Raw genomic sequence first — 21,945 nt, forward strand, 5'->3', positions numbered from 1 at the left:
GAGAGAGAGGCGGGGGTAAGCAGTTTGACAGTTGCTTGATGCTACAGAGTTAATACTGCATACTGTACGCGTCTTTCTTTGTCCCAACGCAGTTAAGCCAAAACCACACCCCGTTATTCAGAGGGGCGTTCTACAACGCTTTGAGCGCTCTCCAAGTCTCCAAATCCGGAAGTGAATATAACACCAAGCTTGACATTTCAGTCACTGGTTAATAACATTTGCCCTTGTGTTTCAAGATTGCAAAATATAATAACGTAATGTCGTGGACCGAGATAGCCATTAACGTCCCTTAACACTCAAACACAGATTCAATGGCTGTAGCATAGCATATTCAACTGAATGATTAGCTAATACATATTTGAGATATTACGAATAATAAGCATATGCTTTTACCTGATAGTAGACTACTAATGATAATATAACAACTTCAAATACCAAGCTAGTAACGTTAAGTAGCCTAGGTTAACTTAGCTGAGGGAATTCAGCAGAGTTCTCTGAGACATTTTTACAACTCATTCAAACTCTGAAAATAAATACATGGGCAAGTGTTACCAATCATGATAATAATAGGCCTGCATTATGGTAGGGAGCTAATTGCTAAATTACACTTTCCATCCTTACCTTGGAATGTTACTGTCTCTGCGCTGATCGTCTGTGAGTGAGACAACGCTAGCTAGCCAATGGGAGCGCAGTAGAACGCTCCTCTGAATAATGGGGTGTGGTTTTGGCTTAACTGGGTTGGGACAAAGAAAGACGCGTACAGGACACGTTCTGTCTGTCTGTCTGTCTGTCTGTCTGTCTGTCTGTCTGTCTGTCTGTCTGTCTGTCTGTCTGTCTGTCTGTCTGTCTGTCTGTCTGTCTGTCTGTCTGTCTGTCTGTCTGTCTGTCAATCTTTCTGGTGTCTTTGTCTTCCTTCCTGAATGTCTGTATGTCTGTCAGGTCATTTTTCTGACTTTTTGCATGGGTCCATGTATGGCTCTCTACAGTGTGTGTCAGTTCCTCTGAGCTGAATCACAGTACTTGTCCCTCAGCTTCACTGTCTTTGTAAGTCTGTCTCTCTACTGTAGCTGTCTGCACAACTGCCTAGTGCTGGCAGGTCTGTCTGTCTCTCTTGTCTGTCTGCCTTCTGTCTCTCTCTCTTATCTGTATGCTATTTGTCATTCTATGTTGTGTCTCTGCATGTTGTTCTGCATGTACTGTATATATTTATCAGAATCCATGTTTTTGTGTGACACTGAGTCCCTTCAGTGTAGCTAGAGAGGAGAACTCACCATGGGTCGTCAGCTCCACACACACTAGAGGAACTGCTCCAGGCCTCTCACACACACCAGCACAATACACCATTGTACTCCAGTCACCAAAGCCCAGAGCTCGACAAAGCCAAAGTCACTTCACACTTTCTTTTTGTCATTCTCTCATGCTATCTACTCACACACTCTATAGAGAAACTCAGTAACAGCTGCACAGCGAGCTCCCTGGGAACTGTGTTCTATGATTTGTTAATGGAAAAACACAGTGTGTGTACAATGTGTGTGTGTGTATGTCTACTGTATATTGGTGTGTGTGTGTACATGTACTATCACCGCTCCTTTCATTTTACCTTCTCTCCATTCTCCCTCCACCCAGAGGGCTCAGGGGGGAGGAGCCTCGGGCTCTATGCACACCTGAAGTTAATTCATATTCATGAGATACTGAGATGACTGGCATCAAAGTTACAACTGGGAGGGATGGTGAATATATCTGGTGTGTGTGTGTGTGTGTGTGTGTGTGTGTGTGTGTGTGTGTGTGTGTGTGTGTGTGTGTGTGTGTGTGTGTGTGTGTGTGTGTGTGTGTGTGTGAACTGTATGTGTGTGTGCATGTGAACAGATGTATTATCTTAATATGACCAGTTAATCACAGCAGGAAGATAACCCTGCAGCAACAGAAAATTTGAATCATTGATCCGAATTAATGGACATTTTTGTAGGGGGGATCTGACATATCAAGTCTGACATTTTAAAGTGGAAATTACATTTCTGTGGTGTGTGTGTGTGTGTGTGTGTGTGTGTGTGTGTGTGTGTGTGTGTGTGTGTGTGTGTGTGTGTGTGTGTGTGTGTGTGTGTGTGTGTGTGTGTGTGTGTGTGTGTGTGTGTGTGTGTGTGTGTGTGCTTGTCTGCCCATCTGTTATGTATGTTGCATACCAATGTGTGATGTATAATTGAGGTAAGAATTGTAAAATGACTCCCCTCTGCAGAGCACTGGGGACAGATAGATGTAGTTTCATTATGCTTTACATTCTAGATGAAAGCGTTCGGTCGGGTGAATGACGGCACTGAAGACACCATAGCAGACGCATCTAGCCCCTGTTTTGTGCTTTATAAGGTTTTACATGTTTCAATGCTCCAAGCTTCAAACGCTGACACAAATAGCCCTCCTCATCTAACATTCAGTCTACCATTCAGCTGGAAAAGGCTGAGGCGCTTCTGTAAAACAAAAGGGTGTTCATTTCCCCTCAGCCTCTTACGGGCTAGACTACCACGTCAGGTAAAGGCGTGCGCTGGTTGCTACGGTAACCGAAGTGGGATGAGGCATGAGCAAACACTTAGGTCTCAGGTTTAACACTGTCTATAAACATGGAGAGGGGAGAGAGGTTGGTTTGACTCATTGCAGGTAAGGCTTAGTGAGAAAGAGAGAGTGAGAGATGAGAGAGAGAGAGATTGTGGAGAGAGAGAAAGAGGGTGAGTGAGGGATAGAGAGCGAGAGAGATTGCTTTGGCTTTGGCAATGTAAACATATGTTTCCCATGCCAATAAAGCCCTATAAATTGAAGTTGAATTGAGAGAGAGAAATACCATGTGGAAAGAGATAAAGAGGGGGACTGAGGGATAACATTTTTAACGAGAGAGAGGTAGAGAGAGACAATGCGGAGAGAGGTAGAGAGAGAGAGGTAGAGAGAGAGGGAGAGGGAGAGAGAGAGAAAACATGTTTTATGTCTTCTGATTCATTAGCTTGGGGGTGAGTGCAGGATGCTGACTATTATTGATACTGCTGAAATAACAATGGAGCCCACGGCCATCCATCACCTGACCTGTTGCCATGCCCGTGGCGGTCATCTTGGAACGCTAAGTCATTCTAATTAGCCCGGCAGGCATGGCAATGAAAGGGAGGTGGGGTTTGGAAGCCCCAGTTCTGATAGGTGAGGGAGGGAAAAAAGTGTGGGTGTGAGTGTGAGTCATTCGCTAGATGATGTCACCGGCTGTAATGTGAGAAAGAACATGTTGCGTTATGATGTTGCAATACCACTGTGTGATATTACAGGACTCAAGATCAAAGTAGTCTTGTCGGTGTTGTTTGGGGTAGCAGGTCTATTTGTTGGTCCACTAATGAGGCTTAAAGGTGAATCCCCTGCTGACCTTTCTTCACCTCACATCACCTATAAACGGGAAGCCCTGGGTCCCTGAGAGTGCAGGTCTAAGGGTAGAAAAAAAGTTAACTGTTGGTTCCAAATGTTCCATATGCACAAAAAGCTTAATTCTCCCAAATTCTGTCCACAAATTAAAAGATAATCCATAAAAAGATAATCCATCCACCTGACAGGTGTGGTATATGAAGAAGTTGATTAAACAGCACGATCATTACAGAGGTGCACCTTGTGCTGGGGACAATAAAAGGCCACTCTAAAATATGCACCACAGATGTCTCAAGTTTTGAGGGAGTGTGCAATTGGCATGCTGACTGCAGGAATGTCCAACAGAGCTGTTGCCAGATAATTGAATGTTAATTTCTCTACCATAAGCTGCCTCCAACATCGCTTTAGAGAATTTGGCAGTATGTCAAACCGGCCTTACAACCTCAGACCACAGTAACCATGACTTTCACATCTGGCTTCACATCTGGCTTCTTCACCTGCAGGATCATCTGAGACCAGCCACCCAGACAGCTGATGAAACTGAGGAGTATTTCGGTCTGTAATAAAGCCCTTTTGGGGGGGGGGGGTTATTCTGATTGGCTGGGCCTCGCTCCCCAGTGGGTGGGCCTATGCCCTCCCAGGCCCACCCATGGCTGAGCTCCTGCCCAGTCATGTGAAATCCATAGATTAGGGCCTAATTTATTTATTTCAATTGAGCGATTTCCTTACATGAACTGTAACTCAGTAAAATCGTTGAAATTGTGGCATGTTGCGTTTATATTTTTGTTCAGTATACTTCTAGCTGATTCGGAAGAGTTCCGTACCGTAGCGTATGCGAATTGAATTCAGAGCATGTCGGGAGCATGGTGGGATTGCGTTGAAATGAAATTCTCCCAGAGAATCTGATCATCTGGTCGACCTCCTTTGACACAAGCAAAACAGGAGCCAATCACCATAGAGAACGGGACGTTCCCAACGGTGCCCGCGTTGACAGTAACCGCGTGCAGTGCTGAATTTGATCAAATGCAGGTGATAGTAGCGTTACTTCATTTTTCAGAAAAATTTTGTAGGTAACAGAGCAACGCATCAGATTAGGGGAGAGTAAGGTTTTGGGATGAAATTGGTTCCATTTTATCCTTATATCTTATTCCAAAATGGGAGTTATTCCTATCTGTCCACTTGAAATGAATAAAAAATGTAACCTACAGTCTCTGAAATAACCAAGCTATTGAATTGGATTGAACAATATTCTTTACTAAATTAAAAAGTTCATACTTTGAAAGTATTACTTTTTATAAAACCTTCTCCAACTTTTGAGATGCTGACGAGAATTGTCCAGGTGGATGACCTCTTGTAAAGTATATCACACATTTTATCCTTCAAATGATTAGGCTATGCAGCACCCTCTAGATTGGGGGAAATAGACTATGAACTGTGAAAACCAACCCATGGAATGGTTTACCCAGGGCCGTACCTACATAGAGTATGAGGACACCGATGTCCGGACCTCTATCATTTTTTGTCATTTGAAAACAATTATAAAAACATATATTTTGTACACAATAAAGAAAATCAAGTAAGACTCAACATCTAAATATTGCTCCCTCTAAATGTTGAACAAAGCTCAGAACGCTTATATTCTTGATCTGACTGGAATCATGAACAGTGGTTTGTTCGTTTTGTTTGCGTGCATCTCCCGGATTTGCGTTTAGCAGCACACCACCCTATCAAACAGCTAACTCCGTCCTCTCACGGCACAGACCGAGGGCCTGAGACGTGAAACAAACTACCCCAGCTTGGAGTCAGCTCAAGTAGGCGTTTAGCGACGCTGCTGAGAGTGTGGCTGCGTGATGCCGGACATAAGGCAATCCCATTATTCCTCTCCAGCCATTACCACGAGCCCGTCCTCCAGAATTAAGGTGCCACCAACCTCCTGTGGTACCGTGGTTCCCTAACTTCTGGTTGGGGCCCCATGTGGGTTCCCCTGAGAAAATCTGTACTAATCTTATCAAACAAATTAGGGGGAAAAAAGAGATATGTTTTAATATGAATATCTCAACATGGCCTATCTTCCCTATAGGTCCTACATTAAAATGCCTACATTAAAATGCAACCAAAATGCAAACAACACAGTTCTAAAAATGTCATAACTTTTTGTTTATATCGGTGGTTGTTCGTCTTATCTCGATCGCCCACTGGAGTTTGTAGTTTACCCGCCTTTTTTTTTTTACCACTACATTACTGATATCAATACAGAATCGTAAGTAATATGCAAATAATTCATGTGGATGTGATAATTCGATCATCTGTGTGCTCCATTGATGTCTGTTTGTGCGGATCTTGATTAGTAATGCCTAGGAATACAAATGCCTTGACATTTTGAGAAAAGTGACATCTATGTAAAGAGTTGATGATTTTATTCAATTCATCGTTACAGCTGACTGAACAGTCGCTGATGCTACGTGTCAGTGTGAATAATTTCCCCGCAGAACATTGTAATTGTATCGCTAATAGGCTGTGTGTCTGTAGATGGACTGTGGTGAATGAAGCTAGAGCAGCCAAGGTGATAATGGCTGGGGTCATTTTTGCTTATTTTTGCTGTTGTCCAAATAGCATTTTAAAGTTGTTTGTATAGAAATGCAGTAAATAAGCTTCAACGTTCTATAAAACTCCTCACTGCTCAGTTCTTTTTTATTTAACCTTACTTAACTAGGCAAGTCAGTTAAGAACAAATTCTTATTTACAATGACGGCCTACACTTGCCAAACCTGGACGACGCTGGGCCAATTGTGTGCCACTCTATGGGACTCCCAATCACGGCCGGTTGTGATACAGCCTGGATTCAAACCAGGGTGTCTGTAGTGAAGCCTCGAGCACTGAGATGCAGTGCCTTAGACCGCTGCGCCACTCTGGAGCCCAGAGAGGTTATTGCTCTGTTTTCTCCAGCATGTTGTTGGAAGACCAGCGAAAGTAAACATTTGAAGATTGGGACAATGATTAGACTATCATAGATGGATATAAAGTGGATATAAAGTGAGCATTTCGGTCCAATTAACACATGACTTGCATGCACACATCGTTTCACTTAGGGATTTTAGTTTGTTTGATATTTTGACAATGTGAAACCAACAGACCAAATGCAAAAAATACAATGTAACAAATAATCAAACACTTATTCGAACTATAGCAGACAAACTGTGTGAAAACGCTCCATGGAACCCAGCCCTTTTTTTGTTGCATTGGGACCACGTCTGACTGATCTAAATTGCTAGTTGGGTCATGGGGTGGGGGCTTTCTGATGAGTTGGGACTGGGGAAGCTGGAACTGAATCTGATGGTTGTTACTTAAGGCCCTAAGAGCAGACACGGTAGTATGGATCCGTGGACTAGGTCAATGTGTGGATGTGAGACATAGCTTCATGTCCATCTCACTCTGTCACTTTCTGCTCTCTTTTTCCTCATCTCCCACTTTTTCCCTCTACCCGCACACACACACGCGCACACGCGCACACACACACACACACGCACACACACACGCACACACGCACACACACACACACACACACACGCACACGCACACGCACACGCACACGCACACACGCACACACGCACACACGCACACACGCACACACGCACACACACACACACACATACTTACGACCTTGTCATCAGAATAAAGCACACAACAGAGAGTGAACACACTCAATAGGTCTATTTACAGTATGAATGACTAAAGTACTGTAGCGGTATGGTTGGAACATCAAAGCTTCAGTATTTCAAAGCAACTCTCATTATGTGTTTTCATGTGTCCTGTCACTGTGTAGTAAGATGAAACATGCTGTTTTGTATACTGACTTTACAAAGAGGTGACCTCAGTGAAGGTTCATACCTTTTATTTGACTTTTTTTTTATATTTCGCCTTTATTTAACCAGGTAGGCCAGTTGAGAACAAGTTCTTATTTACAACTGTGACCTGGCCAAGATAAAGCAAAGCAGTGCCTCACAAACAACACAGAGTTACACATGGGATAAACAAACGTACAGTCAATAACACAATAGAAAAATCTATATACAGTGTGTGCAAATGTAGTAAGATTAGGGAGGTAAGGCAATAAATAGGCCATAATGGTGAAATAACTACAATTTAGCAAATAAACACTAGAGTGATAGATGTGCAGAAGATGAATGTGCAAGCAGAGATACTGGGGTGAAAAGGAGCAAAAATAAATAACAATATGGGGATGAGGTAATTCAGTGGGCTATTTACAGATGGGCTGTGTACAGGTGCAATGATCGGTAAGCTGCTCTGATAGCTGATGCTTAAAGTTAGTGAGGGAGATATAAGACTCCAGCTTCAGTGATAATTGCAATTTGTTTCAGTCATTGGCAGCAGAAAACTGGAAGGAAAGTTGGACAAAGGAGGGGGATTGGGGATGACCAGTGAAATATACCTGCTGGAGTGTGTGCTACAGGTGAGTGCTGCTATGGTGACCAGTGAGCTGAGATAAGGCGGGGCTTTACCTAGCAAAGACTTATAGATGACCTGGAGCCAGTGAGTTTGGCGTCGAATATGAAGTGAGGGCCAGCCAACAAGGGCACACAGGTTGCAGTGTTGGGTAGTATATGGGCTTTTGGTGACAAAACGGATGGCACTGTGATAGACTACATCCAGTTTGCTGAGTAGAGTGTTTTAGGCTATTTTGTAAATGACATTGCCAAAGTCAAGGATCGCTAGGATAGTCAGTTTTACGAGGGTATGTTTGGCAGCATGAGTGAAGGATGCTTTGTTGCGAAATAGGAAGCCAATTCTAGATTTAATTTTGGATTGGAGATGCTTAACGTGAGTCTGAAAGGAGAGTTTACAGTCTAAGCAGACACCTAGATATTTGTAGTTGTCCACATATTCTAAGTCAGAACCGTCCAGAGTAGTGATGCTAGACGGGCGGGCAGGTGCAGGCAGCGATCGGTTGAAGAGCATGCATTTAGTTTTACTTGCATTTAAAAGCAGTTGGAGGCCACGGAAGGAGTGTTGTGTGGCATTGAAGCTCGTCTGGAGGTTTGTTAACACAGTGTCCAAAGAAGGGCCAGAAGTATACAGAATGGTGTCGTCTGCGTAGAGGTGGATCAGAGAATCACCAGCTGCAAAAGCGACACCATTGATGTTTTCAGAGAAAAGAGTCGGCCTGAGAATTGATCCTTATGGCACCCCCATAGAGACTGCCAGAGGTCCGGACAACAGGCCCTCCAATTTGACACACTGAACTCTATCTGAGAAGTAGTTGGTGAACCAGGCGAGGCAGTCATTTGTGAAACCAAGGCTGTTGAGTCGGCCGATAAGTATGCGCTGATTGACAGAGTCGAAAGCCTTGGCCAGATGAAGACGGCTGCACAGTATTGTCTTTTATCGATGGCGGTTATGATATCGTTGAGGACCTTGAGCGTGGCTGAGGTGCACCCATGACCAGCTCGGAAACCAGATTGCGTAGTGGAGAAGGTACGGTGGGATTCGAAATGATCGGTGATCTGTTTGTTAACTTGGCTTTTGAAGACTTTAGAAAGGCAGGGTAGGATAGATATAGGTCTGTTTCCCCCTTTGAAGAGGGAGATGACCACGGCCACTTTCCAATCTTTAGGGATCTCAGATGATACGAAAGAGAGGTTGAACAGGCTAGTAATAGGGGTTGCAACAATTGAGGCGGATCATTTTTAGAAAGAGAGGGTCCAAATTGTCTAGCCCAGCTGATTTGCAGGGGTCCAGATTTTACAGCTCTTTCAGAACATCAGCAATATCGATTTGGGTGAAGGAGAAATGGGGGAGGCTTGGGCAAGTTGCTGTGGGGGGTGCAATGCTGCTGACCGGGGTAGGGGTAGCCAGGTGGAAAGCATGGCCAGATTTATCAGTGGTGACAGTGTTTCCTAGCCTCAGTGCAGTGGGCAGCTGGGAGGAGGTGCTCTTATTCTCCATGGACTTTACAGTGTCCCAGTGCTTTTTGGAGTTGGTGCTACAGGATGCAAATTTCTGTTTGAAAAAGCTAACCTTTGCTTTCTCAACGGCCTGTGTATATTGGTTCCTAACTTCCCTGAAAAGTTGCATATCACGGGGGCTGTTCAATGCTAATGCAGTACGCCACAGGATGTGTGTACATGTTTTTGTGCTGGTCAAGGGCAGTCAAGTCTGGGGTGAACCAAGGGCTATATGTGTTCTTAGTTCTACATTTTTTGAATGGGGAATGCTTATTTAAGATGGTGAGGAAAGCACTTTTAAAGAATAACTAGGCATCCTCTGCTGACGGAATGAGGTCAATATCCTTCCAGGATGCCCGAGCCAGGTCGATTAGAAAGGCCTGCTCGCTGAAGTGTTTTAGGGAGCGTTTGACAGTGTTCCCTATGCTTTCCCTGTGGCTCAGTTGGTAGAGCATGGTGTTTGCAACGCCAGCATGGTGTGTGCAATGCCAGGGTTGTGGGTTTGATTCCCACGGGGGCCAGTACAAAAAAAAATGCATCAAATGAAATGTATCCATTCACTACTGTAAGTCGCTCTGGATAAGAGCGTCTGCTAAATGACTAAAATGTAAATGAGGGGTGGTCGTTTGACTGCGGGTGCAGGTAATGAGGCAGTGATTGCTGAGATCTTGGTTGAAGAGGTGTATTTAGAGGGCAGGTTGGTCAGGATGATATCTATGAGGGTGCCTGTGTTTACAGATTTAGGGTTTACCTGGTAGGTGCCTTGATAATTTGTGTGAGATTGAGGGCATCTAGCTCAGATTGTAGGGTGGCCAGGGTGGCAATTAATTCACATATGGTTTCCATGGCACAGCTGGGGGCTGAGGGGGGTCTATAACAAGCAGCAACAGTGAGAGACTTATTTCTGGAAAGGTGGATTTTTAAAAGTAGAAGCTCAAACTGTTTGGGCACAGACCTGGATAGCATGACAGAACTCTGCAGGATATCTCTGCAGTAGAATGCAACTCCACCTCCTTTGGCAGTTCTATCTTGTCGGAAAATGTTGTAGTTGGGGATGGAAATTTCAGAGTTTTTGGTGTCCTTCCTAAGCCAGGATTCAGACACGGCAAGGACATCAGGGTTGGTGGTGTGTGCTAAAGCAGTGAATAAAACAAACTTAGGGAGGAGGCTTCTGATGTTAAAGTGCATGAAACCAAGGCTTTTATGGTTACAGAAGTCAACAAATGATAGCGCCTGGGGAATAGGAGTGGATTCAGGGCATAATGTACACACAATGGTATGGTAGGATGTGAGTACAGTGGAGGTAAACCTAGGTGTTGAGTGACGATGAGAGAGGTTTCGTCTCTGGAGGCACCAGTTAAGCCAGGTGAGGTCTCCGCATGTGTGTGGGGTGGGACAAAAGAGCTATCTAAGGCATTTTGAGCGGGACTGGGGGCTCTACAGTGAAATAAAACAATAAGAACTAGTCAAGACAGCAGTAGACAAGGCATATTGACATTAGAGAGAGGCATAAAGCAATCACAGGTGTTGATCAGGAGAGCTAAGATAACAACAGGTAAATGGCGATGAATGGGCGGAGCGGGTCAGTTAGGTACATACAGGACCTGAGTTCGAGGCTGGGGCCGACAGGTAAACAAAATGAGCGCAGCGCTGACACAGCGCTCAGAAAAGCTAGCGGGTCGGGCTAGTAGATGGATCTTCGGCGACATCGTAACAGAATAGCCTGTTGAGACCACATCAGGTGATCATGTCAGCAGTCCAGTCATGATGGATCGGCAGGGCTCCCTGTCGACAATAAAGGGTCTAGGCCAATTGGCAAGGAGGTATTGTAGCCCTAGAATTAGCTGGTATATAGGCCTAGCTCGAGGCTAGCTCAAGGCTAGCTGGTGCTTGCTTCGGGACAGAGGCGTTAGCTAACAGTAGCCACTCGTTTGCAGCTAGGTAGCTGTGATGATCCGGTGTAATGATCCAGAGCTGCAGGAATCCGGTGATGTGGTAGAGAGAAGCAGTTCGATATGCTCTGGGTTGAAATTGTGCTGTGCAGACTGGCAGGTGTTGTCCAAGCTAAGGCTGGCTGGTGACAGAGAAATAAGGTGAAGACCGCTAGCCGTGGCTGACAAAGACTAGTAGCTAGTTAGCAGGCTAGCTCCTGATGGAAGTTCCAGTTATAAGGAGTAAAAATAGCAGATCCGTACCACTTTGGGTGAGGCGGGTTGCAGGAAAGTATATTAAGTTCGTAGATAGAAAGTGAGATTAAGATATATACAAAAAAGACTGGTTATTTACACGGGATAAGACACAGGATAAGAATAAGACAAACACACACGTCCTACTGCTACGCCATCTTGGATCCAAGATGTATGTACAGTGTACACAAAAGCTTGTATGTGCCAATACTACTTTTGACCAGGGCCCATACTACATCTGACCAGGGCCCAAATACTACTTTTGACCAGGGCCTATACTATTTTTGACCAGGGTCCATACAATTTTTGACCAGGGTCCATACTACATTTGACCAGGGTCCATAATACTTTTGACCAGGGTCCAGACTACTTTGACCAGGGTCCAAACTACTTTTGACCAGGGCCCATACTACTTTTGACCAGGGTCCAGACTACTTTTGACCAGGGTCCATACTACTTTTGACCAGGGTCCAGACTACTTTGGTCCATACTACTTTTGACCAGGGTCCATGCTACTTTTGACCAGCTCCCAGACTACTTTTGGCCAGGGTCCAGACTACTTTTGACCAGGGTCCAGACTACTTTTGACCAGGGTCTATGCTACTTTTGACCAGGGTCTATACTACTTTTGACCAGGGTCTACTTTTGACCAGGGTCTATACTACTTTTGACCAGGGCTCATACTACTTTTGAGCAGGGTCCATACTACTTTCGACCAGGGTCTATACTACTTTTGACCAGGGTCCAGACTACTTTTGACCAGGGTCCATACTACTTTTGACCAGGGTCTATACTACTTTTGAACAGGGTCAAGACTTCTTTTGACCAGGGTCCATACAACTTTTGAGCAGGGTCTATACTACCTTTGACCAGGGTCCAGACTACTTTTGAGCAGGGTCCAGACTGCCTATGACCAGGGTCCAGACTACTTTTGAGCAGGGTCTATACTACCTTTGACCAGGGTCCAGACTACTTTTGAGCAGGGTCCATACTACTTTTGACCAGGGTCCATATAATTCATGTATTTACACTAAAGCCTTGGGCTATGATAGAGTTATGCTGATAACACAACCATTAAATCAATACATGAATTGCAATAAAGATAATGTTACTGATAATCAAACGCTGTTCGTATCTGTGTGTCCTGCCATTACCCAAGGCCCGTTACCACTACATCTACATAACCAAGCATTTAACCTTCTATTGAGTCCTGATAATCAAACATTCACAGTAACACACATGTACACTACACACACACACACACACACACACACACACACACACACACACACACACACACACACACACACACACACACACACACACACACGCACACACACATTTTAATTCCAGGGTGACCTCAGGACAAACTGGCTATTGTTGTGAGATAAACTGAGATTTTATAATTTTATACACACGTGTGCCCGCATACACAGTTACACAAGCCCAGTCACACACACACACACACACACACACACCACACACACACACACACACACACACACACACACACACACACACACACACACACACACACACACACACACACACAGGTTGGACGAGGCCAGACCATAAGACTAGCACTTACAATAGGGATTATTATTATTATTATAATTTTATTGACCTTTCACCTCACTCCTGATTTGTTTATTCTCTCTCTCTCCCTCTCTCTTTCACTCCCTTGCGCCCTCCCTCACCGGCTTGTTTGTTTGCGTTTGTTTAATTGTTTGGGATGTCCAGGGATTAACTGAAATGAGACGAGGCAGGAGTGAGATGGGAGAGGAGAGGGGGGTGAGGAGGAGGAGGAGGGAGGGATGTTACGTAAAAGATTAAAAAGATTTGATCACAGTGATCACAAAAAGCCGCAATCAGCAGTGGAAACGATAACAAAGCCCTCCCTGCCACTAGTTCGGTAAAAATCTGAGGGATGGGGCTGCAGAAATGTAACCACTCTCAAATTCAGACAGAGCAATGGATGCAAGGATTGACCATCCATGATATCAAAACTACAGTTTTAACCATGTTTTAAAGCTATATAATGTTTGTTTACATTTTCTTTGTTTACAAAGTAAAACAAGCTTATATTTTGGGTTCTGATGGGGTACAAAGTTATATTTTTCAAGAATCAATCGGTACATCCAAAAATGGATGAAGCAACTGCCCCTTTAAGCTCTGATGATATAAACAGAAAATGAATGACAGAGGGAAGACAAAGTCTGCATCTCAAATCACACACTATTCCCTATATAGTACACTACTTTTGACACACTACCTCTCTATGGAGAGGTCTCAATGGAACCTCTAATCCTACATGGCTCGTTCCAAGAGGAGCAGCAGGCTCTCTGTCGCTCTCTCTCAAACACACGTACGCACACGTACACAGCAAAGATCAGAGACTTAGAGGACCTATCACAGATGGCTCTAGACTTTACCACTTCCCCTCTCTCTCTCTCTCTCTCTCTCTCTCTCTCTCTCTCTCTCTCTCTCTCTCTCTCACACTCTTTCTCACTCTCTCTGTGTCTCTCTCTCTGTGTCTCTCTCTCTCTGTGTCTCTCTCTCTCTGTCTCTCTCTCTCTCTCTCTCTCTCTCTCTGTCTCTGTCTGGGTCTCTGTCTCTCTCTCTCGCTCTGTCTCTCCCTCTCTCTCTCTCTCCTGCTCTGTCTCCCTCTCTCTCTCTCTCTCTCTCTCTCTCTCTCTCTCTCTCTCTCTCACACTCTTTCTCACTCTCTCTGTGTCTCTCTCTCTGTGTCTCTCTCTCTCTGTGTCTCTCTCTCTCTGTCTCTCTCTCTCTCTCTCTCTGTCTCTGTCTGGGTCTCTGTCTCTCTCTCTCGCTCTGTCTCTCCCGCTCTCTCTCTCTCCTGCTCTGTCTCCCTCTCTCTCTCTCTCTCTCTCTCTCTCTCTCTCTCTCTGTCTCTGTCTCTCTGTCTTACTCTCTCTCTCTCTGTCTCTCTCTTCTAATGGCCATGCATTACAGTTTGAGAGTTTCCAAGTGTGAATAAATGAATAAATGGTGAGATGTCAAGGCTGAGTGGAGTCTTCAGCTTCAATTGAGAATGTAATTTCTTGTCCACCTCCACACCTTATGTCCTCAATAAACATGCAACACTGTTGGATAGGCCGTAATAACTTATCAACACCACAATGGATCCAATGTCATCTAGATTGGATGTTCAAGGAAATGAAAACAGACATCCCAGGATGTTGACTTCAAGACAAACATCTTGAGCAGCAACAAAGAAGCACAACAAACCTGTAGGACATTCTTTAATGTCCTTCCTCTTGAGGTGCTGTCAGCTTTTTCACTATATGGGCTGTTGACCATCTGCATTTACTCTTTAGCTGAAGGACATTCCACAGTGTCCTTGTAGGAGTTCACAAACAAAATACTTCAAAGTTGTGTGTATGTGAGCAGGGAGAGTGAGTGTGTGTGCCTGCGTGCTTGTGTGCATGTGTGTGTGTGTGTGTGTACATGTACGTGTGTCTGTGCGCGCGTGTGTGTGTGTGTCTGTGTGTGTGTGTGTGTGTCTGTGTGTGTGTGTGTGTGGTGTGTGTGTGTCTGTGTGTGTGGTCTGTGTGTGTGTCTGTGTCTGTGTCTGTGTGTGTGTGTGTCTGTGTGTGTCTGTGTGTCTGTGTGTGTGTGTGTGTGTGTGTGTGTGTGTGTGTGTGTGTGTGTGTGTGTGTGTGTGTGTGTGTGTGTGTGTGTGTGTGTGTGTGTGTGTGTGTGTGTACACAGGAGGTTCAGGGAGAGAAGCTGCAGTGGCAGAGGAGAGACTGCTGTACAACTGATACCTGGAACACCCGGAATAGAGGAGTCACTTCTCTCTGGAGGGAGACGGGAAAGTGTGTGTGTCTGCCTGTGTTCTGAGTAACTGCTCATTAATGAACAGAGTGTAAGAACGTCTGTGTGTGTGTGTGTTTGTACACACACATGTATGTGGTTAGTGGTTTGTGATTGCTGCCCATCCCCAGTCTCTTGCAGTAGTCCTGTGAAATGTGCTGACATTTGTGCTGACACGTGTGAAAGGTCAGTGTACACATTAGACAGGAGCAGAGGGCATATTACCCTCACACACTCTTCTCCCCTGTGACTTATTACATCTGAATTATTATGTGGATTATAATTAATGGACATTTTTGTAGGGGTTGATACATTTTTCGTTAGGGCAAATGAAGTCTGAAATTGCATCTTTTAAAAGCCTTTTTAAAACTCAGATACACTTCAAGTTTACATTTCTTTGCAGGAAAATTCTAAGCAACAAAAGAGTGATCAAATTAAGATCCTACATCTGTATCTACCGTATTCTACCTCCCCATTCCCCTATTCTCCTTTCTTCTACTTCCCTCTCTTACTCCATCTCTTCTCATCACGATCTTCTCCTCTCCTCCGCTTCCCTATTTTACTTTGCCTCCCCATCCCTCTCGTCTAACTTCCACTCCTCTCTTCTCTACTCCATGTCCCTCTCTCACTGTCCTCATCTCCCTCTCTTCTCCTCTCTTATCCCCATCCCTCTTTCCTATCCCCCTGCTGTGCAGACAGAGTATGTTCCTTGGCGAGGTAATGGGTTTCTTCTAAGTCATCACTCACATTCACACACATGATGATTTATATCAGTGACTCAGAACATAATGTCTATTGACCAGTTAACTTGTCTTGGTTCCCATGTATAAAACCCTAATTGCTCCTGTAAGTCACTCTGGATAAGAACATCTGCTTGCTAAATGACCAAAATGTCAAACGTTCTCCCTATAAGAAGAGAGTGAAAACATTGAATTGGAAGGTTTAGTGTTGGAGTGGTTTGGATGGTTTAGGGTTGGAGTGGTTTGGAAGGTTTAGGGTTGGAGTGGTTTGGAAAGTTTAGGGTTGGAGTGGTTTGGAAGGTTTAGGGATGGAGTGGTTTGGAATGTTTAGAAGGTTTAGGGTTGGAGTGGTTTGGAAGGTGTGTGCATTTATTCATTTATTCCACAGCCTCCCGTACAGACCCTCTACTACTCTCTCTGTAACAATATCTATATTCTACTCAGGGTAGACCAGCCCTGGATAGACCCTCCAGAAATAAAATGTAAAAGCAGAACGGAAAAAAGTCTACACCATGGTAATTAGATGGAGTGTTTGTGGCGGCATCCCTCCTCCTTCCTCCTGTCCTCCCTCTCTCATCTCCTCATACCACTTTCCTCTCCTGTTGTACATGGTAATTGAATTTGCCAGGGAAAGTGAGGGCTGATTGTATTGCCTGGGTTATCGCCATGGTGAGCCTGAGGGATGCTTGGGGCGTCGCCATGGTAACCCCCCCATACTATGACCGGGTGCTCCATCTCGCCCCAAAATATAGAGGGAACGAGACAGACACATTAGGGCTGGGAAAGTTTCCCAACTCGATTTAGAGTTGGAAGGTTCAGGCATGCTATGCTTGTCTATGAGAGTGATTGGTAGCAAGCTTGCATGGCAGCACCAGGGGTGAAAAGGTCATCTGCAAGAGTCAAAACATTCACTACCAACTAAGATACCGTAGTGAAGTCAGGGGGTCGTTCCAACCGGGGATTGAACCCTGGACCTTACCCAACACCTTAACCGTTACACCAAGAAATTCCAGGTTGTTTAATGTTGGGTTAAGTTGGCTTTTATACCAACAAAATAAGCAGGTCGAAGCAAGATGGATATATTCCAACCAAATCACTGGATAACCAATAGGATGGCTGTATTGCGATGCCAACGAATCATGGTCGTACACTAAGATCTATTACGAAACCAAAGAGACACATCACAACCCAAAAAAGTCACCAAATCCCCAATGAAGAGCTTTCCCTTTGCACTAAATCCAATGGACCAATGGGTCTGCGTTAATCAAGTCTGGTCACGAAAGTGAAGTAATACGAATATTTAAGAGATTTATAATAGTCTTGTCTTTGAAGCACACAGTGTGTTATATATGCAGGATTATACTGAAGCCCTTCATAGTTCCCCATGAAACATGCCATGGAGCAGCTTATGAGAGGGGAATCAGATCTCTTATGCCCAAATCTGCCCTCCCTGCTGCTTCTGAGAGTCACACACAGTCACGATAGCGAGGGCAGGAGAAGAGGAGAGAGAGAGAGAGAGGCAGACAGACAAAGACCGAAACCATTCCAAATACTCAACAGATTGGCCTTATCACTTAGGCATGTGTACAGTAGAGAGGTATAAGAGGAGCAGGAAGATAAAGAGCAGTCTCTGTGGTCTGACTCCTGGGCCGTTGACCCACACATCCCCCAGACAGGCAGATCATGAGCAAACTGCCATGCGATTCAATTTGCAATGGCTGTCTCTGCCACCCCAAACATCTCTTACCCTCTCTAACCCTCCAATCCCCCCTTACCCCCATAGGCCGTCCATCTCAGCACGCCACAGCAAGCAACCAAGTCCTTAGTCTGGGCTTTGCTCCAATCCCCCCTACTTCTCTCTCTCTCTCTCTCTCTCTCTCTCTCTCTCTCTCTCTCTCTCTCTCTCTCTCTCTCTCTCTCTCTCTCATGCTCCATCCAGCTCCACAGGCTGTGAATCCATCCACCACCTGCTCCTACCTCTCTCTTCCTCTCCTCTGCTATCACCCTCTTTCCTCTCCTCCCTATCTCCTCTCTTCCATGCTCCAGCCAGCTCTACAGGCTGTGGCTAGCTGATACACAGGCCCATTCATCTCCTCTCTCTGATTCAGAAAGCCCACCAGCCTAGCCTGTGTGTGTGTGTGTTTTACTCAGTTCACTGACTGTCTACATATTCATGGTGTATAAAGGGGCTTACAACACAAAAAGCCTGGCAAATACTGTCTGTGTGTGTTTCTGTTTGGTCACACAGTTGAATAGAGGTCATATTAGAAGTTGAGTGCTTTGGAGGGATTGTACACTGTACACAGGGATAGCTAAAGTGTTTAGGCCCAGGAGAGTGGTGCTCAAAAGGGCTGAACTGGCAGGAGGGACAGGGGCTTTGGAGGGAGAAGGGCTGGAGCTTTTAAGATGCAAATGTTCTTTTCAAGATTCTCCTCTCATCTGAGAGGGGAGAGGAGGGGAGAGTAGGGGAGAGGAGGGGAGCGGAACATCGGCAGCTGGAGTGGTGTGTCACACCGAAGAAATGGCTTTTCAAAAAGAGCCATGAGACAAACCGCAACGTTAACAACACAGAAATGAACTGATAAGGCATACTATGGGAGGTTGAAGACAATACGGAGACACTGTACACGTTTACATAAATGTACAGTATGTGAGTATGTACAGTATGTGTGTATGTACAGTATGTGTGAATGTACTGTATGTGTGTATGTACAGTATGTGTGTATGTACAGTATGTGTGTATGTACTGTATGTGTGTATGTACTGTATGTGTGTGCGTGTGCGTGTGCGTGTGTGTGTGTCTTACTCAGTTAGGGCCAGCGTACTGCACTGAGCAGTGTGTGTGTGTGTGTGTGTGTGTGTGTGTGTGTGTGTGTGTGTGTGTGTGTGTGTGTGTGTGTGTGTGTGTGTGTGTGTGTGTGTGAGTGTATCAAAGAGAGATACTGGGTGCATCGTTCCAGTGTTTGAGCCTGAACACACACCATAACCCCCTCTGCTTCACACACAGTTAGAGCCAGAGCGCCAGCCTGTCTGTGTGTGAGAGATAATGGGTACAGTTTGACTTGGTACTAGGTAGAGACTTAAGGAAACATTGCACTACCCCAGCAAGCAAGAGAAGAGAGCTCCCAACTCCCTTTGGAAGGACCTGTCTCAATGCACCAGAGAGAGTCTCCTCTCCTTGTCTCCTAAATCCTTAGTGGAGGTATTGGTTGAGTAGGAAAAACATGTATCAGTGCACCGGAGAGTCTCCTTTCCTTGTCTCCTTAACCCTTAGAGGAAGTGGTTATGCTAGTGTGGAGGGCACCTGTGGGTTTCTGTCAGTGATATCCCTCTTGGCTGCCCCAAATAAAAAAATACTACAGTATACTATAGAATACTATAGTACTTACTAAAGAATTCTGTAGTAAACTGTATTATACTGTAGAATACTATACTACACACTGTAGTGTCCCTCGAACATGTGTAGTACTTATTATAGTATTTTGGAGTATACTGAATACTATAGTAAATACTAAAGTATTATCCACACTGTCACGACACCGACGGATGGTGGCGCCCCTCCTCGGCCGGGCGGAGCTCGGCGGTCGTCGTCGCCGGCCTACTAGCTGCCATCGATCCTTTTTTGTTTCACTTTCTGTTGGTTAGGTCTAGGTAGGCACGCACCTGTTTTGGGTTAGTCATTAGTAGGGGGGGGGGGTATTTAGTTTAGCGTAGGATGTCTGTGTTTGTGCGTGATTATTTTTCTTGTCCGTTTTGTGTGCTTGAGGAACGTGTGCTGGTTTTCCTCTGCCTGTGGTTGGTTTCGTTGTGTACACCCCCGCAGAAGTATTTAAGGGCTGCGTCCCTATTTTTGGCGACCACATCCATTTTTTTAAATAAAGAAGTGTGGTCAAGACTTATCTGTCTCCTGCGCCTGACTCTACCTCTCCTGCTTTCTTGAGCCAGCCCGTGACACACACACTTTTTACTATTTACAAACACTGTAGTAAATACTACAGAAATGTCAGCAAAATGTCAGCAAAAACACTACATGTTTAACTACAGTAAATACTACAGTATTTAATTGGCATATACCCTGCCCATTTTGTACCACCTGTAAATAAGAAACCTACAAGCCAAGTACAGACCATATATTGTGTTCCCTACAGGTTATAGAAAAGAACAGCTTGGATCTCTCCTTTCAGAACCCAGTCCCATAGGTTATGGAACATTTTCTTTTAGTGTTTCTCTAATAGGTTTCCTCAAGGAGAAAGCCCCCCCACCTCTATGTCAAAGATAATAAAACAAAAACACTAGTAAATTGCACTGTAATGTCCCCAAAAACACTACAGTAAATACTACAGTATACTACAGTCCGCAAAAACAATGCAGTATTTACTATAGTATATACTACTCTTTTTTTTAATACAGTATTTTTACTATAGTAAACTTTAAATACTACTTAAGACCGCAAAAAACACTACAGTGAATACAACAGTATTCCTACCCAGTGGAGTGTGCTGAGGGGTGGACGGCTCATAGTAACGTCTGGAATGGAGTCAATGGAATGGTATCAAACACATCACAGATGTGGTTTCAATGTGGTTGATACCACTCCACTGACTACATGCCAGACATTATTATGAGCCGTCCTCTCCTCAGCAGCCGCCACGGTTCCGACTATAGCATACACTATAGTATTTATTCATGTGGGTGCTCCACGTCTGTCATCCTGACACAGGTTGGTAAAAATAAGGAAGGGAACAGAAACCTACTCTCCCTCCCTCCCTTTCTTTCTTTCTTTCTCTCTTCCTTTCTTTCTTTCTTTCTTCCTCTCTCTCTCTCTCTCTCTCTCTCTCTCTCTCTCTCTCTCTCACTCTCTCGTTGCCAAACAGAAGCCCTCCTCTCCAGGTCTGTATTACAGTTTTTCTCAATTGCTAAAACACTAAAACCCATTGGCTGAACAAAGTTCTCAGTTGCCTGGACTCATTTAGCTAATTATGCAGTCTGCTGTTAATACCTTAAACCATTTCACATGGTAAAACACAATTTGCAGATCTCACTTAGACTTTTCAGCAAAACTCTAAACACATTCTCATTCTCAAAACACATTCTGCACTCTAATGCACATGTCATCCACACTGGTAAACACAAGTGGCAACAATCAAATACAAATAGAGAACACATGTCATTGATTGAACACAACCACTCAAAATTGATTTAACCTGTTTCAAATGATGCGACACAACCAATATAAGCCAGTTCAGAGAGCAAACAGGTTGTTGAAGGTGGGAAGGAGAAAGTCTGAGAATGGATAGAAGAAACAATGTGAGAGGACGAGTGCGTATGCGAGGTGGGCGATGAGGAGGAAGAGGAGGGCAAGAAAGAGGAAGAGGAGGACGAAGAGGAAGAGGAAGACAAAGAGTGGAAATATCTGATGAAATTCGAGCAACAGTTATAGACCATGTTCTTGTCCATGGACTCACAATGAGGGAAGCAGGACTTACAGTGCAACTCAATTTGAGCCGATTTTCTGTGTCCACCATAGTAAGGACATTAAGAGAAGAGAACAGGTACAGTATACTACTGTATTTTTGTAATTGCAAATTTACTGTACTACACTATATGCAGCTGTTTCAATAGACATTTGTAAAGTTAATCACTGTATGTATTGTACTGCATGAATATGTTTTGTAACTGCACAACTACTTTTTGTAGAATTGCAAGGCTGCCACATGCAGGTGGAAGGACAGCTATATTCACTCGGGAGCAAGAGGCCGTTATAGTTGGCATGGTCCTTCAAGATAATGCAATACGACTCCGAGAAATTCAGGAACAAGTGATACAAGACAA

General features: G+C 44.5%; 1 protein-coding gene across 2 annotated transcripts in view; it reads right to left on the reverse strand.

The window, feature by feature from the left end:
- Positions 1 to 21,945, reverse strand: part of kcnd2 (potassium voltage-gated channel, Shal-related subfamily, member 2) — a 159,445-nt gene that overhangs the window by 65,617 nt on the left and 71,883 nt on the right. The gene's annotated exons all lie outside the window — the stretch shown is intronic.

Source organism: Salmo trutta, chromosome 8 (genome assembly GCF_901001165.1).
Source record: "Salmo trutta chromosome 8, fSalTru1.1, whole genome shotgun sequence".
Classification (NCBI taxonomy): domain Eukaryota; kingdom Metazoa; phylum Chordata; class Actinopteri; order Salmoniformes; family Salmonidae; genus Salmo; species Salmo trutta.